Source organism: Pan paniscus, chromosome 13 (assembly GCF_029289425.2).
Source record: "Pan paniscus chromosome 13, NHGRI_mPanPan1-v2.0_pri, whole genome shotgun sequence".
Lineage (NCBI taxonomy): Eukaryota > Metazoa > Chordata > Mammalia > Primates > Hominidae > Pan > Pan paniscus.
The window spans coordinates 108,811,111-108,825,052 of record NC_073262.2 but is presented as its reverse complement, the minus strand read 5'-3'; the positions used below and the strand labels follow the sequence as shown (position 1 = coordinate 108,825,052).

Sequence of the window (13,942 nt, the reverse complement as noted above, 5' to 3'; positions counted from 1 at the left end):
ATTTTTATGGAGGGAGGTGGGGGAAGGGAAGAACCACATTCAAAACCCAACATCATTCTTCTCTACACTGTCATTTCAAAAGCCAGATAAAAGTGGAATGAGGAATGCAGCCGTTCTGAACACCACCCTCCATTTCATTCTGGAACCGGGAAGGTACACCCAGGCATGACAATAGCTTCTCTCCTCACAGAAAATTAACTGGTAAGTGCTTTCCTGTTTGTTTTCCTCAAACTGACACATTTACAGTGGACCTGATGAGGATTCCTGCCGATGATTTATTTACAAAACAGCATTTGACTAACTACCAGCTGGCAAAAAAGGAAAAGGACTCCTGATCGTTTACAAAATGCTCTGTCTGCAGATTCATATTTTTGGTCTTGGCAAAAGTGTTTAAGGACGATCCTACAGGGTTCGCTACAGCTGCTGATTAATCCTAAAACACTGCAAGAGAGAAAATCAGCATGTTGCTGGGGTGGGTGGACAAAGAACTTTCAGTAATTTTCTCAGCTTTTACCTACATAATTACAGCCCATAAATCTGTCTTTTAAGGAGTTGTGATCTAGAAATAGTCAAACATCATTTGTGGAAGGCTCACTGTTGAGAAACTAGTAGAAAAAAATGGTACTCTGAGATGAAAGCTGATATTGCCCTCTTTAGATTACAAGGTGGGAAAAAAGTTATAAATTGAGTTGTAATGCAGTTCCCCGCCACTGGCTCCCCATTTTTATGATGAAAGGCTTGTGGTTTGTTGGGCCTTCCCATTTGTTTGTTGTTGTTGCCTTTTTGAATCTCGCTATCAATTTCTTGTTAGAATAATTGGTATCTGGGCTCTCCCAACAAGGGGTAGATGGCTAAATGCAGGGAAGACTGTGGGAGACAAGGGTTCAGCTATTCAATTATTCCTTTTCTAGTCAGAAACTGTGAGCACCAATTGCCTTTTATCTTTTCCTCCAAAAGAAAGCTAATGAAAACCAAATCAAGTTTGATAACAGGACTTTCACTGGCAATAATGCTCTTAAATTGCCTTTTTCACTTAAGGCAGACTCTTTCACCCAAGAATCTACAAACTTGTGGTTAAATTAATCCGATGGTAATTTTGTTTTGTTAAAAAAAAAAAAAAGGCCAAGGGACCTTTCCTGGGTCTCAAGTTATAAGTAATTATTCTTAGTGAATAATTCTCATCATATTTGTACATCTTCCAGACACTAGATTATTATGTTTTTCATGGCCTATTTTATGATTTTATCTGATTTAAGTCATTTAGTTTATAAAAGGTCATACATTTTCTGTTACTTGACTGCTAATTGTCATGTCCCTGAGATAAATATTTAATAACAGATCATGTTAACCAGAATGATAATCATGTAAAAAATAAATGAAGTAGAAAAGATTGAATATGCAAAACTGATAATAGATGTGTTACTCTGAGGGTGAGATTATAGATGTGTCAGGGAGAAAAAACTTCTCCTGTTCCCTCTTAGATTTGTTATCAGGCACCAGCAAATGAAATTGACAGAAGAAAGATTAGCAAGAGAAAACAAAATTTAATTTTATGTATGTAGATATGGGCGTTCCCAAGTAAATGTGACTCAGAGGTTGCTGAGTGAGCTATGATTGTGCCACTGCATTCCAGCCTGGGCAACCAGAACCTAGCCCTATCTTAAAAAAAAAAAAAAAAAAAAAAAAAAAAAAAAAAAAAAGTGACTCAGATGGGTAGTTAGAATTTAGGGCTTATATGCCATCTTTTTCTCTTTTTTTTTTAATGTGTGTGTTTTTTTTGTTTTTTGTTTTGTTTTATATATGCCATCTTAATAGGAGAATAGGAGAAATGGAAGAGAAGGGCACTTATGGGAAAACAAATGATTTTTGGAAACATAAATGGGTCCTTAGGAGAACAGACCGGTGATATGATAGTTTTAGTGACAGTAACTGTTCAGGCGTGGTGTGGAGACTTCTCATCTCTGGTGATAAGATAAGGCCAGGAGTTCAAGACCAGCCTTTAGTAGAGACTCTGTCTCTACTAAAAATACAAAAATTAGCCAGAAGTGGTGGCATGTGCCTGTAGTCCCAGCTATTTGGGAGGCTAAGACAGGAAAATTGCTTGAACCCGGGAGGCGGAGGCTGCGGTGAGCTAAGATCGTGCTACTGCACTCTAGCCTGGGAGACAGAGCAAGACTCCGTCTCAAAACACAAAACAAAACAAAAAATAACTGAATGAATTGGGTATAGTTCCTCCATGTTAAGTGCTTTACGTAACTGGATACAGTGGAGACCAATATTCAACCAAAAGTGATCACTATAAACACATAAACTATCATCATTATGAAAGTGCTTGAGGAACACTAGTGGGTGGGTCAGGCATGGGATAAAGGCAGAGTTAATCTGAAAAAGAAAGAAAAAGAAAAGCCTTCATGGAGAATGAGTTTGAAAGGAGGTAGACAACCTGGCAGCTTGAAAAAGGTGGAGAATCCAAGCAGGAATATATATGTGCCTGCTTGAATTTTCATTAGGACCAAATTGTCCCTAGGCATGAAAAATAATAAAATACAAAGTTGAATTGACGTTAAATCATTGAACCTAGAAAAAAATGGCATATAGATATGATATCCTTAATTTTTCACAAAACTTTCTCTTTAACGGTTTATAATGATAAACCTCTAATTGAGTGGAAAAATCTGGCAATGAAACATTTTACTTAATTGTATAAGTGAGAGTTGACAGAGCTTTTTCTTTATTCAGTTGTGCCATATAAAAATGCTATTTGCAGGCTGGGCACGGTGGCTCATGCCTGTAATCCGAGCATTTTGGGAGGCTGAGGCAGACTGATCACCTGAGTTTGGGAGTTTGAGACCAGCCTGACCAACATGGAGAAACCCTGTCTCTACTAACAATACAAAAAAATTAGCCCGGTGTGGTGGCACATGCCTGTAACCCCAGCTACTTGGGAAGCTGAGGCAGGAGAATCGCTTGAACCTGGAAGGCGGAGGTTGCGGTAAGCCAAGATTGTGCCATTGCACTCCAGCCTGGGCAATAGGAGTGAAACTCTGTCTCAAAAAAAAAAAAAAAAGAGTAAAAATGCTATTTGCTATTCACAATAGCAAAGACCTGGAATCAACCTAAATGCCCATCAATAATAGACTGGATAAAGAAAGTGTGGCTCATATACACCATGGAATACTATGCAGCCATGAAAAGGAATTAGATCGTGTCCTTTGCAGGGACATGGATGGAGCTGGAAGCCATTATCCTCAGCAGACTAATACAGGAACAGAAAACGAAACGCAGGGCCAGCCATGGTGGCTTAGGCCTGTAATCCCAGCACTTTGGGAGGCTGAGCAGGCAGATCACCTGAGCCTGGCCAACATGGTGAAACCCCGTCTCTACTAAAAATACAAAAATTAGCCAGTCATGGTGGCGCACACCTGTAGTCCCAGCTACTTGGGAGGCTGAGGCACGAGAATTGCTTGAACCTGGGAGGCAGAGGTTGCAGTGAGCCGAGATTATGCCACTGCCCTCCAGTCTGGGTGACAGAGTGAGACTCTGTCTCAGAAAAAAAAAAAAGAAAAGAAAGAAAAGGGCCGGGCGCAGTGGCTCACGCCTGTAATCCCAGCATTTTGGGAGGCCGAGGCGGGTGGATCATGAGGTCGGGAAATTGAGACCATCCTGGCTAACACAGTGAAACTCCGTCTCTACTAAAAATACAAAAAATTAGCCGGGCATCGTGGCGGGCACCTGTAGTCCCAGCTACTCGGGAGGCTGAGGCAGGAGAATGGCGTGAACCCGGGAGGCGGAGCTTGCAGTGAGCCGAGATCATGGCACTGCACTCCAGCCTGGGCAACAGAGCAAGACTCTGTCTCAAAAAAAAAAAAAAGAAAAAGAAAACCAAACACGGCATGTTCTCACTTATAAGTAAGAACTGAATAATGAGAACACATGGACACGTGGGGGTAACAACACACTGGGGGCATGTGGGAGGGCTAGGGGAAAGAGAGCATCAGGAAGAATAGCTAACGGATGCTGGGCTTAATGCCTAGGTGATGGGTTGATTTGTACAGCAAACCACCCTGACACACATTTACCTATGTAACAAACCTGTACATCCTGCACCTGTATCCCAGAACTTAAAATAAAAGTTGAAAAAACAAACAACAACAAAAAAGTGCTTTTTTTTTTTTTTGGAGACAGAGTCTTACTCTGTCACCCAGGCTGAAGTGCAGTGGCTGCGATCTCAGCTCACTGCAACCTCTACCTCCTAGGTTCAAGCGATTCTCACACTTCAGCCATCAGAGCAGCTGGGATTACAGGCGTGTACCACCATGCCTGGCTAATTTTTGTATTTTTAGTAGAAACGGAGTTTCACCATGTTGGCCAGGCTGGTCTCCGACTCCTGGCCTCAAGTTATCCAACCACATCAGCCTCCCAAAGTGTTCAGATTACAGGTGTGAGTCACCGAGCCTGGCTGTGACCTTGACCATTTTTGATCTAACAAAATGGCAGTTTCTTATGCTTTGACATAAAAATGGATCAAAATGTAATAAAAATAGAAGGCTGGGCCTAGTGGCCCACACCTGTAGTCCCAGCACTTTGGGTGGCCAAGATGGGAGGATTGCTTGAGCCCAAGAGTTCGAGACCAGCCTGGGCACCGTAGTGAGTCCTTGTTTCTACCAAAAATTTAAGAATTAGCCAGGCATGGTAGTGCATGCCTGTAGTCCCAGCTACTTAGGGAGCTGAGGCAGGAGGTCCTAGTTACTTAGGAAGCTGAGGCAGGAGGATTGTTGGAGCCTGGAAGATGGAGGCTGCAATGAGATGTGATCATGCCACTGCATTCTAGCCTGAATGACAGAGTGAGACCCTGCCTGGAAAAAAAAAAAGTTACATATATTTATGTATGTAAATATTTGTCTCATTTTATATAAATATTTGTTTTGTGTATTTCTACACATTAAAACCATAGTAAGCATAACATTTGTTTGTTTATTTTTGAAACATGGCTCTCCCTGTTGCCCAGGCTGGAGTGCAGTAGTACTATCACAGTTCACTGTAACCTCGACCTTCTGGGCCCAAGTAATCCTCCCACTTCTGAGTAGCTAGGACTCTCAGGCATATACCACCATGCCTGGCTACTTTTTCGATTTTGTAGAGACGGAGGTCTCATTATGTTTCCCAGGCTGGTTTCAAACTCCTGGCCTCAAGCAATCCTCCCACTTCTGCCTCCCAAAAGGCAGGGATTACAGGCATGAGCCACCGCACCCAGCCTAAACATAACATAGTTTTGTTGATTGAGGAAGCACTTCCTTCTTCTTTCACGAGACATTCATTGAGCACCTACTGAGCACTCTGCTCCTTGCTGAGATATAAGGATGAGTAAAAGTTATTCCTTGCCCTTGATGTTCTTAGTTTAGTAAGGGAGATGAACACCTTAACAGATTATTACTCAGAGAGACTGTGTGTGCAGGTATTAAGAAGGAAGGCCCTGCCTGGGTGTGGTGGCTTACATCTGTAATCCCAGCACTTTGAGGGGCCGAAGTGAGTAGATCACCTGAGGTCAGGAGTTCGAGACCAGCCTGACCAACATGGAGAAACTGTCTCTACTAAAAATACAAAATTAGCTGAGCATGGTGGCACATGCCTGTAATCTCAGCTACTTGGGAGACTGAGGCAGAAGAATCGCTGGAACCCAGGAGCCAGAGGTTGCGGTGAGCCGAGATCACGCCATTGTACTCTAGCCCAGGCAACAACGGCAAAACTCCATCTCAAAAAAAAAAAAAAAAAAGGCCCTGAGGTCAGACAGACCCAGATGTTTAGTCTGTTTTTCACCACTTTTGCTAAGTGCCAAAGCTCTCTTAGCCTTGTAGGAATAATAACAGTACCTCCCAGGATTCTTGTGAGAGTTAAATGTGACAATGCATGTGAAGTTGCTTAGCATTGTACCATCCTTAACAAGTAGTCAGGAAATGCTGAGTATTACTATATGTGTTAAGTGCTATTTACATAATTAGATGTGGTTGGTACTTGCTTCCTTTGAGTGGAATTAGGTCAACTGGTTTTAATTATAAGCAACAGGCCAGGCATGGTGTCTCATACCTGTAATCCCAGCACTCTGGGAGGCCAAGGCAGGTGGATCACCTAAGGTCAGGAGTTCGAGACCAGCCTGGCCAACATGGCGAAACCCTGTCTCTACTAAAAATACAAAATTAGCCAAGTGGGGTGGCACATGCTTGTTGTCCCAGCTACTCCAGAGGCTGAGGCAGGAGAATCACTTGAACCCTGTTGCAGTGAACCGAGATCATGCCACTGCACTCCAGCCTGGGCAACAGAGCAAGAGACTCTGTCTCAAAAAAAAAAAAAAAAAAATTATAAGCAACACATGACAGTGACAATGGTTTATAGTGAACTTGTTTGCTCCTCATACCAGTTTAGAGAAAAATCTCATCATCTTTTCCTAGAAATGGCAACTGTTGTCAGTCAGAAGTGCTGGTCCAAGGAAGTGGCTGAACAGATTGAACACACCTCTCAGGAGTGAGGCTGGCTTTTCTACGTCCTCAACATTCTTTTAATGCTTTTGATTAAAAAAAAAAAAAAAAAAGGGGGGGGGACTGAAACAGGAACTAATGGATTTGATGATAATCAAGAACTCAAATTCTCTTCTCCAGTTCACGTTTGTCTTCTCAGACAAAATAGTTATTGCCAAGATGCCCGGGCACGTGAATGCCTTTATCAAAACCTACTGAATAGTCTTTCCTTCAATAAATACTATTGAGCCCTACAGTTTGCCAGGCACTGTGCTAGGCTCTGGGAGTATGAAGGTAAGCAAAACCACAGGTTGGTGGTGGAGACAGACATTCTTGAAATAAGCCTCCACATATGTAGTAACAGTTGCTCTAAGTGAGGAGCTTAGAGCAGGGGCCCTGATTTAGGCTGGGGCATAGGTTTTTGGAGGCAGGGAAGAGTTCATTTAGGGAAGTAACATCTAAAAATACCACTTACCCTTTAGAAGAGCTGGCGATTTTCTCTTTAATTCCAAAACCACCAGCAAGTTTAGGAGATAAAAGCTTAGTCAAATAAATTTTTGGTTACTATATGGAAAATGCCATGTTGATATAAATTATTTGTTCTATCACCCAGCTGTATTGATAACATTAAACATGGCCTTTCCATTTGTTATTGTGCCCCAATGTGATTCTCATTTTATTAACTGTATTCAAAATAAAACCATCCACCTTTAGAATGATTTTATCCCTATTAACACACACATACAAATGCATACTTAATTACAGTTCTTTACATACAACAAACAAGTTGGGAAAAATTTAGATGGTAAAATGAAATGGTTTCTTTCTTGTCTGGGAGAGACTCCTTGTTCTGGAATGGTATTTCACAGATAAATATGGTGTTTCTCTATGATCTTCCTTTTGGGTTTTTGGTAGTTGAATGGGGAAGGGTGTATTTCAGCACCCACTGAAAACTGCTTGTCTTGTAGGAAGGATTATAATACACCAAACAGGCCAGGCGCAGTGGCTCATGCCTGTAATCCCAGCACTTTAGGAGGCCGAGGTGGGCAGATCACCTGAGGTCGGGAGTTCGAGACCAGCCTGACCAACATGGAGAAACCCCGTCTCTACTAAAAATACAAAATTAGCCGGGCATGGTGGCCCATGCCTGTAATCCCAGCTAGTAGGGAGGCTGAGGCAGGAGAATCGCTTGAACCTGGGAGGTGGAGGTTGCGGGGAGCCGAGATCACGCCATTGCACTCCAGCCTGGGCAACAAGAGTGAAACTCCATCTCAAAAATAATAATAATAATAATAATAATAATAATAATAATAATACACCAAACACTGTGTAAAAGTGGCATTTTCACCTCACACCTAAAATCCCACCACTTTGGGAGGCCAAGGCAAGAAGATCACTTGAGCCCAGGAGTTCAAGACCAACCTGAGCAACATAGTAAGACCCTGTATCTACCCCAAATTTAAAAAAAAAAAAATTAGCCAGGTGTGGTGGTGAGCACCTGTAGTCCCAGCTACTGGGAAGGCTGAGGTGGGAGGACCACTTGAGCCCAGGAGTTCGAGGCTGCAGTGAGCTATGATTGTGCTAGTGCACTCTAGCCTGGAGACAGACTCTGCTTCCAAAAAAGAAAGAAATAAAGTCGTATTTCGAGACTTCCTCAGAAATATGTTAGATTTCCCAAAATGCAGTAAGTTAAAAAAAAGTTTAGCTATTTTAACTTGTTATTTGAACATTTACAAGAATATGCACACATCTTTCAGCCTTAAATAAATAAAAGATTGATTTTTGAAAATAGAGACCTGTTTTCTAGATATGGTAAATGGAATCTGCTCAGAATCACTGGATGCTCTTTACTAATTTCCCACATTATGACCACTTCTTTTTACTTGTTTCTCAAGCAATCAGTAAATGATATATTCATCAAACTTAAGAGAGTAAACAAAATGTATCTCTTCCTAAGAAAAACAACTGATTGCTTCTTTAGCCAGTTGGATTACAGCAGGTCAGTGAGATCGTAGCAAGTAGCCTGATTATGTTGTACTGATATTCATCACAAGAAATGAACTAATCTACACAAATCTTTTGCTGCAAAATAAATGAACTCCTTTGGTGGAACATTATCACAAGATCAGAATGTGCCACTTTGTCAAGGACGGAATGAACACAGCGTAGCTTTACTGTAACAGCAGGAAACCATTATTTTGTGGCTCACAGCAGTCTTTCAGTTGATGTTTTCTCTCAGGATGAAACCCAGATCCAAAATGCCATCAAAAGTACCCACAAACCGGGTGCGGTGGCTCATGCCTGTAATCCCCGCTACTCAGGAGGCTGAGGGCAGAGGAATTGCTTGAACCCGGGAGGTTGAGGTTGCATTGAGCCGAGATCATGCCACTGCACTCTGGCCTGGGCGACAGAGCGAGACTGTGTCTCAAAAACAAAAACAAAAACAAAAAACAAAAACAGAAAACAGTAACCACAAATGAGCTCTCTGATTAGAGCCATTGATCATTAAATTAGCTAGAAGCCCAAGAATTTGCTATGTTTCAGCAGTCATGTAAGTCATGTGAAATATTTCATAATACAATGTAATGAAAGAATCAAGTAAAGTCATAACAATGATATTGAACTTTTTTTTTTTTTGAGATGGAGTCTCGCTCTGTCGCCCAGGCTGGAGTGCAGTGGTGCGATCTCGGCTCACTGTAAGCTCCGCCTCCCGGGTTCACACTATTCTCCTGCCTCAGCCTCCTGAGTAGCTGGGACTACGGACGCCCGCCACCATGCCCGGCTAATTTTTTGTATTTTTAGTAAAGACGGGGTTTCACCATGTTAGCCAGGATGGTCTCGATCTCCTGACCTCGTGATCCGCCCGCCTCAGCCTCCCAAAGTGCTGGGATTACAGGCGTGAGCCACTGCGCCCGGCCTGATATTGCACATTTATTGAGCTCTTACTATGATCCAGACACTGAGCTATGCCCTAACGTATATTATTTTTTGTCATTTGTACAATAAACCTAGAACAGTTTACTCATGGTTTCTTCCCCAGTTCCCTAGATCATCGATGAAGGAACAGGAACTGATTGTACCAAAACACTTATATGGTAAGCTTGATCAATGTATTTGATTTAGTATCCATGCTGGGCTGAGAAAAACATGCAAAGCAGTACCTACAAATAAGAAAACAGGAACTAAGCTGGGCATGGTGGCACATGCCTGGAGTCCCAGCTACTTGGGAGGCTGAGGCTTCCCACGACCGCCCCTCACATTCATTAGTTCGCTAGATCAGATCGGAGAACTCGGGAAAATGGCGTACTTACAAGACTGCAGGTTTACTACAAGGGCCAGAACTCAAGAAGAGCTGGATGGAAGCGATGCACGGGACAAGGTCTGTGGGAAGGGGCGCGGAGCTTCCATGCCCTCTGGGCGCGCCACCATTTCCAGGACCTCCGTGTGTTCACCAAACCGGAAGCTCTGGTTTTTACGGAGGCTCATTACTTAGTCATGATTGATTAAACCACTGGCCATTGGAAATTAATGCAATCTCCAGCCCCCAGTCCTCCCCTGGAGGTGGAAGTTGGAAGTTGGGAAGCGGGCTGTGGACACGATTTGTAATGAATGCAAGACACCGGTGTTGGGCTGCTTTTTTTTTTTTTTTGAGACAGAGTCTCGCGCTTTTCGCCCAGGCTGGAGTGCAATGGCGCGATCTTGGCTCACTGCAAACCTCCACCTCCCGGGTTCAAGCAGTTCTCCTGCCTCAGCCTCCCGAGTAGCTGGGATTACAGGCATGCGCCACCATGCCCGGCTAATTTTTTTTTTTTTTTTTTTTTTTTGTAGTTTTAGAAGAGACGGGGTTTCACCATGTTGGTCAGGCTGGTCTTGAACTCCTGACCTCAAATGATCTGCCCGCCTCGGCCTCCCAAAGTGCTGGGATTACAGGTGTGAGCCACCGTGCCCGGCCTGGGCTCTTTCAAACGGAGCAAGGTTCAAGTTTGTGCCTACAAAGGGGGACAAAACAGGGTTATCTAGGAGGGAGGAGGTCGATCTGGTAGCAAGAAAGAACTAGGGTGGAAGGTGAGTTAGGGAGGTGTCCGCAATAGGAAAGGAAACGCGCTGGAGTGGGTGCAGTGGATGGAGGGGTGACAGGCTTTGAGGGGCTGGCAGCATCTGAGGTCCACAGTGCCACGTGTACCGAGGCACTGAGAGGAGCAGAGTTTTCCCCTTTTGTAGTAAGGTAAGCCGGCCGCCTGACCTGGATGGGTTGAAACCCAGCCCCCCGCCGCTGCCACCACCCACCTCCCCAATCCCCACCCGAATGAGGCGGGCGCCCTGGGCGAATAGCTATGACGCCATCCAGCCTTAACCAGGTTAGTGCGGAACGTGGTGGCGCGCCTGCAGCCCCAGCTACTCAAGAGGCTGAAGCAGGAGAATTGCTTGAGCCCAGGAGGTTGAAACTGCAGTGAACCATTATTGCGCCACTGCACTCCAGTCTGGGCAACTGAGCCAGACCTGTCTTTCAAAAACAAAGTGAAAACACACACACAAAACCAAGGCTGTGATCCTATGATCTTTAGCCAATCTGACTTCACCCCTTTTCAAACAGTCTAAAGATTATTTAAAAAAAATATATTTCATACCGTCTTCTCTCTATAGCCTCCATGTCACCCCATCCCTTCAAAAAACTTAGTAGAACCTAACAGAACCTTAGGGTTTCAGCGCTTACTGAATTTTAGACATCAACAAGTCCAATCACGTGTAATGTCTGATTTCCTGCTTAAAACCCCTCACTTTAAGGTTGCATCATTAAACATCTCCAAGTATGAGAAATGTACCACCCTCTGACATAGCTTTACAGTAGAATGAAAGCTCCATAAGTTCTGTGTCCTACTCTCTCTCCACGGCCTAGAATACATAGTAGGTGCTGAATAAATAATTCATTTAATTTAGTTTTTAAATGTTTAATAACTACAATCTTTAGGAAATTCTGCCTTACATTGAGCTAACATTAGCGTCCCTCAATTTTTTGAAGCCAGTTTGAACAGTTCCCTCTTCCAAATGCCAGCCCTTGGGCATTTGAAAAAATTGTTACCCTGCTCTTTCTTTTCTAGGATAAATAGCTTCCACCAGTTTGCTCAATGCTCCTCACATGATATAGTTTCTCTCCATCCGGTTCCCTCTCCTCTGGACATATTTCAGTTTATCATTGTTTCTCTTAAACTGTAATTCCCAGAAAAGAACACAGTACCCCTAGGTGCTGTCTGATCAGTTCAAGTAGAATTGAATAAACACTCCCCCAATTCTATTAAGACAGCCGAAGGGCAAAATTACTTTTTTTTTTTTTTTTTTTAGCTGTCTCATCCCGTTGTTGACTCACATTGAGCTCAAGGTCAAGGAGAAACGTTGTGTTTGGGCAGAAATTTAGATTGTTTAAATCACAGAACAGGTCATCACAGGGCACTAATTGTGATGCCCTTGGTGAATGGTTCAAAGGAAATGTATATGAAAAGTGGTTGTGTGGGACCCCGCTGGGGTACACTACATTTACTTCCTTTTCATGGTGAAAAGGCACTAAATAAGCCCTTAGTCAATATTACATATCTCTTTAATGTAGAATTATGAAATTCATTTTAAGGAAATAATTCAGGGCCTGCAATTTCTGCCTAGACACATTATCTGCTAGGAAAACCTGTTGGAGAAGATTATTTGCTTTGCATGGCAACTGGCATAAAGTTCAGTGCAGGTGTTGCTCAACAAGTGAATGCTGACCAGGCAGGGTGGCTCACACCTATAATCCCAGCACTTTGGGAGGATTACTTGAGGTCAGAAGTTTGAGATCAGACTGGCCAACATGGTAAAACCCCATCGCTACAAAAAATACAAAAATTAGCCAGGAGTGGTGGCGGGTGCCTGTAATCTCAGTTACTCAGGAGGCTACGGTGGGAGGATCCCTTGAGTCCAAGAGTTTGAAGTTGCAGTTAGCTATGATTATGCCCCTACACTCCAACATGGGAGAAAGAGTGAGACCCTACCGCTAAAAAATAACAGTAAAAATAAAACGAAAGAAAGAAAGAAAAGGAAAAAACATGCTTTGTCTGATTTTGCCTTGTTAGAGAAAATCTGTGATGAGAACAAAAGATACAGGAAATTATTCTAAAAGTAGAATTTTTAAAACAAAATTTTCTTGTATCAGATGGTTTTTTACTGTGTTCCTTCCAAGTTCCTTGTCAGAAATAAATTGCCTATTAGGTACAATGGCACATGCCTGTAATCCCAGCTACTCCAGAGGCTGAAAGGGAGGATCTCTTGGGGCCAGGAGTGCTAGCGCAGCCTGGGCAACATAGCAAGATCCCATCTCTATAAAAATAAATAAAAAGGAAAAGTGCTTGTGTTATGTTTCAGTGAAGGTATATTGTATTACTGGTATAAGTGTCAAGATATTTATGACTGTTTTCTTGAATTTGAATACCTGGAGATGTACTTGGCTTTTGAATTGTCTAAAGTATTGAGACCATAGACAGTGCAGATATGTGCCTATATCCATCCTTTGTATGACCCACCATTCTTTTTCTTTCCTTGGTGAGACGGAGATTTACTCTTGTTGCCCAGGCTGGAGTGCAATGGCACCATCTTGGCTCACCGCATCCTCCGCCTCCCAGGTTCAAGTGATTCTCCTGTCTCAGCCTCCCGAGCAGCTGGGATTACAGGCATGTGTCATCAGGCCTGGCTAATTTTGTATTTTTAGTAGAGATGGGGTTTCACTGTGTTGCCCAGGCTGATCTCGAACTCCTGACCTCAGGTGATCTGCCCGCCTCAGCCTCCCAAAGTGCTGGGATTACAGGCATGAGCCACTGCGTCCGGCCGACCCACCATTCTTAATGGCCTTTAGAAGGTCACTTTCATTTCCCTCAAGTACAAGACCTTTGTTTCTGGGACAAGGTGATTAATATCAACTATGAAAGAAAGATTAAGTAAATTAAAATGACTTACTATACAGCTATTGGTATATACTCTTCGTGTCCAGAAGCAATTTACAATATATCAAGAAGTGTCTCTACAGTGGTTCTTGCCCTCTCATTTCTACCACTGGTTAGAGAATAGGTATGTGGAAAAGATGTCATAGGGCCGGGCACGGTGTCTCATGCCTGTAATCCCAGCACTTTGGGAGGGCGAGGCAGGTGGATCACCTGAGACCAGCCTGGCCAACATGACAAAACCCCATCTCTACTAAAAATACAAAAATTAGCCAGGTGTGGTGGTGGGTACCTGTAATCCTGGCTACTTGGGAGGGTGAGGCAGGAGAATCGTTTGAACCCAGGAGGCAGAGGTTGCAGTGAGCTGAGATTGAGCCACTGCACTCCAGCCTGGGAGACAGAGCAAGAGGCTCCATTTCGGGAAAACAAAAAACAAAAAACAAAAAACCAAAAAATGCCGTAATACAA

General features: G+C 43.2%; 1 protein-coding gene and 1 long non-coding RNA gene across 4 annotated transcripts in view; one reads left to right on the top strand and one right to left on the bottom strand.

Moving 5' to 3' along the window:
• LOC134728711 (uncharacterized) overlaps positions 1 to 12,563 on the bottom strand; it is a 69,852-nt gene extending 57,289 nt beyond the window's left edge. Inside the window, exon 1 of the long non-coding RNA XR_010109406.1 lies at positions 9,824 to 12,563. This is a non-coding gene — a long non-coding RNA (uncharacterized LOC134728711). The remainder of the gene's footprint in view (positions 1 to 9,823) is intronic.
• The window catches only part of CMKLR2 (chemerin chemokine-like receptor 2), a 42,690-nt gene that overhangs the window by 4,483 nt on the left and 24,265 nt on the right, over positions 1 to 13,942 (top strand). For 2 of the 3 annotated variants that reach the window (XM_063595248.1, XM_008974242.5), the window contains exon 2: positions 83 to 201. The gene's annotated coding sequence lies outside the window, so the exon portion shown is untranslated. Of the gene's footprint in view, positions 1 to 82; positions 202 to 9,552; positions 9,608 to 13,942 lie in introns of all 3 variants that reach the window. The other variant, XM_063595249.1, reaches the window with a different exon arrangement.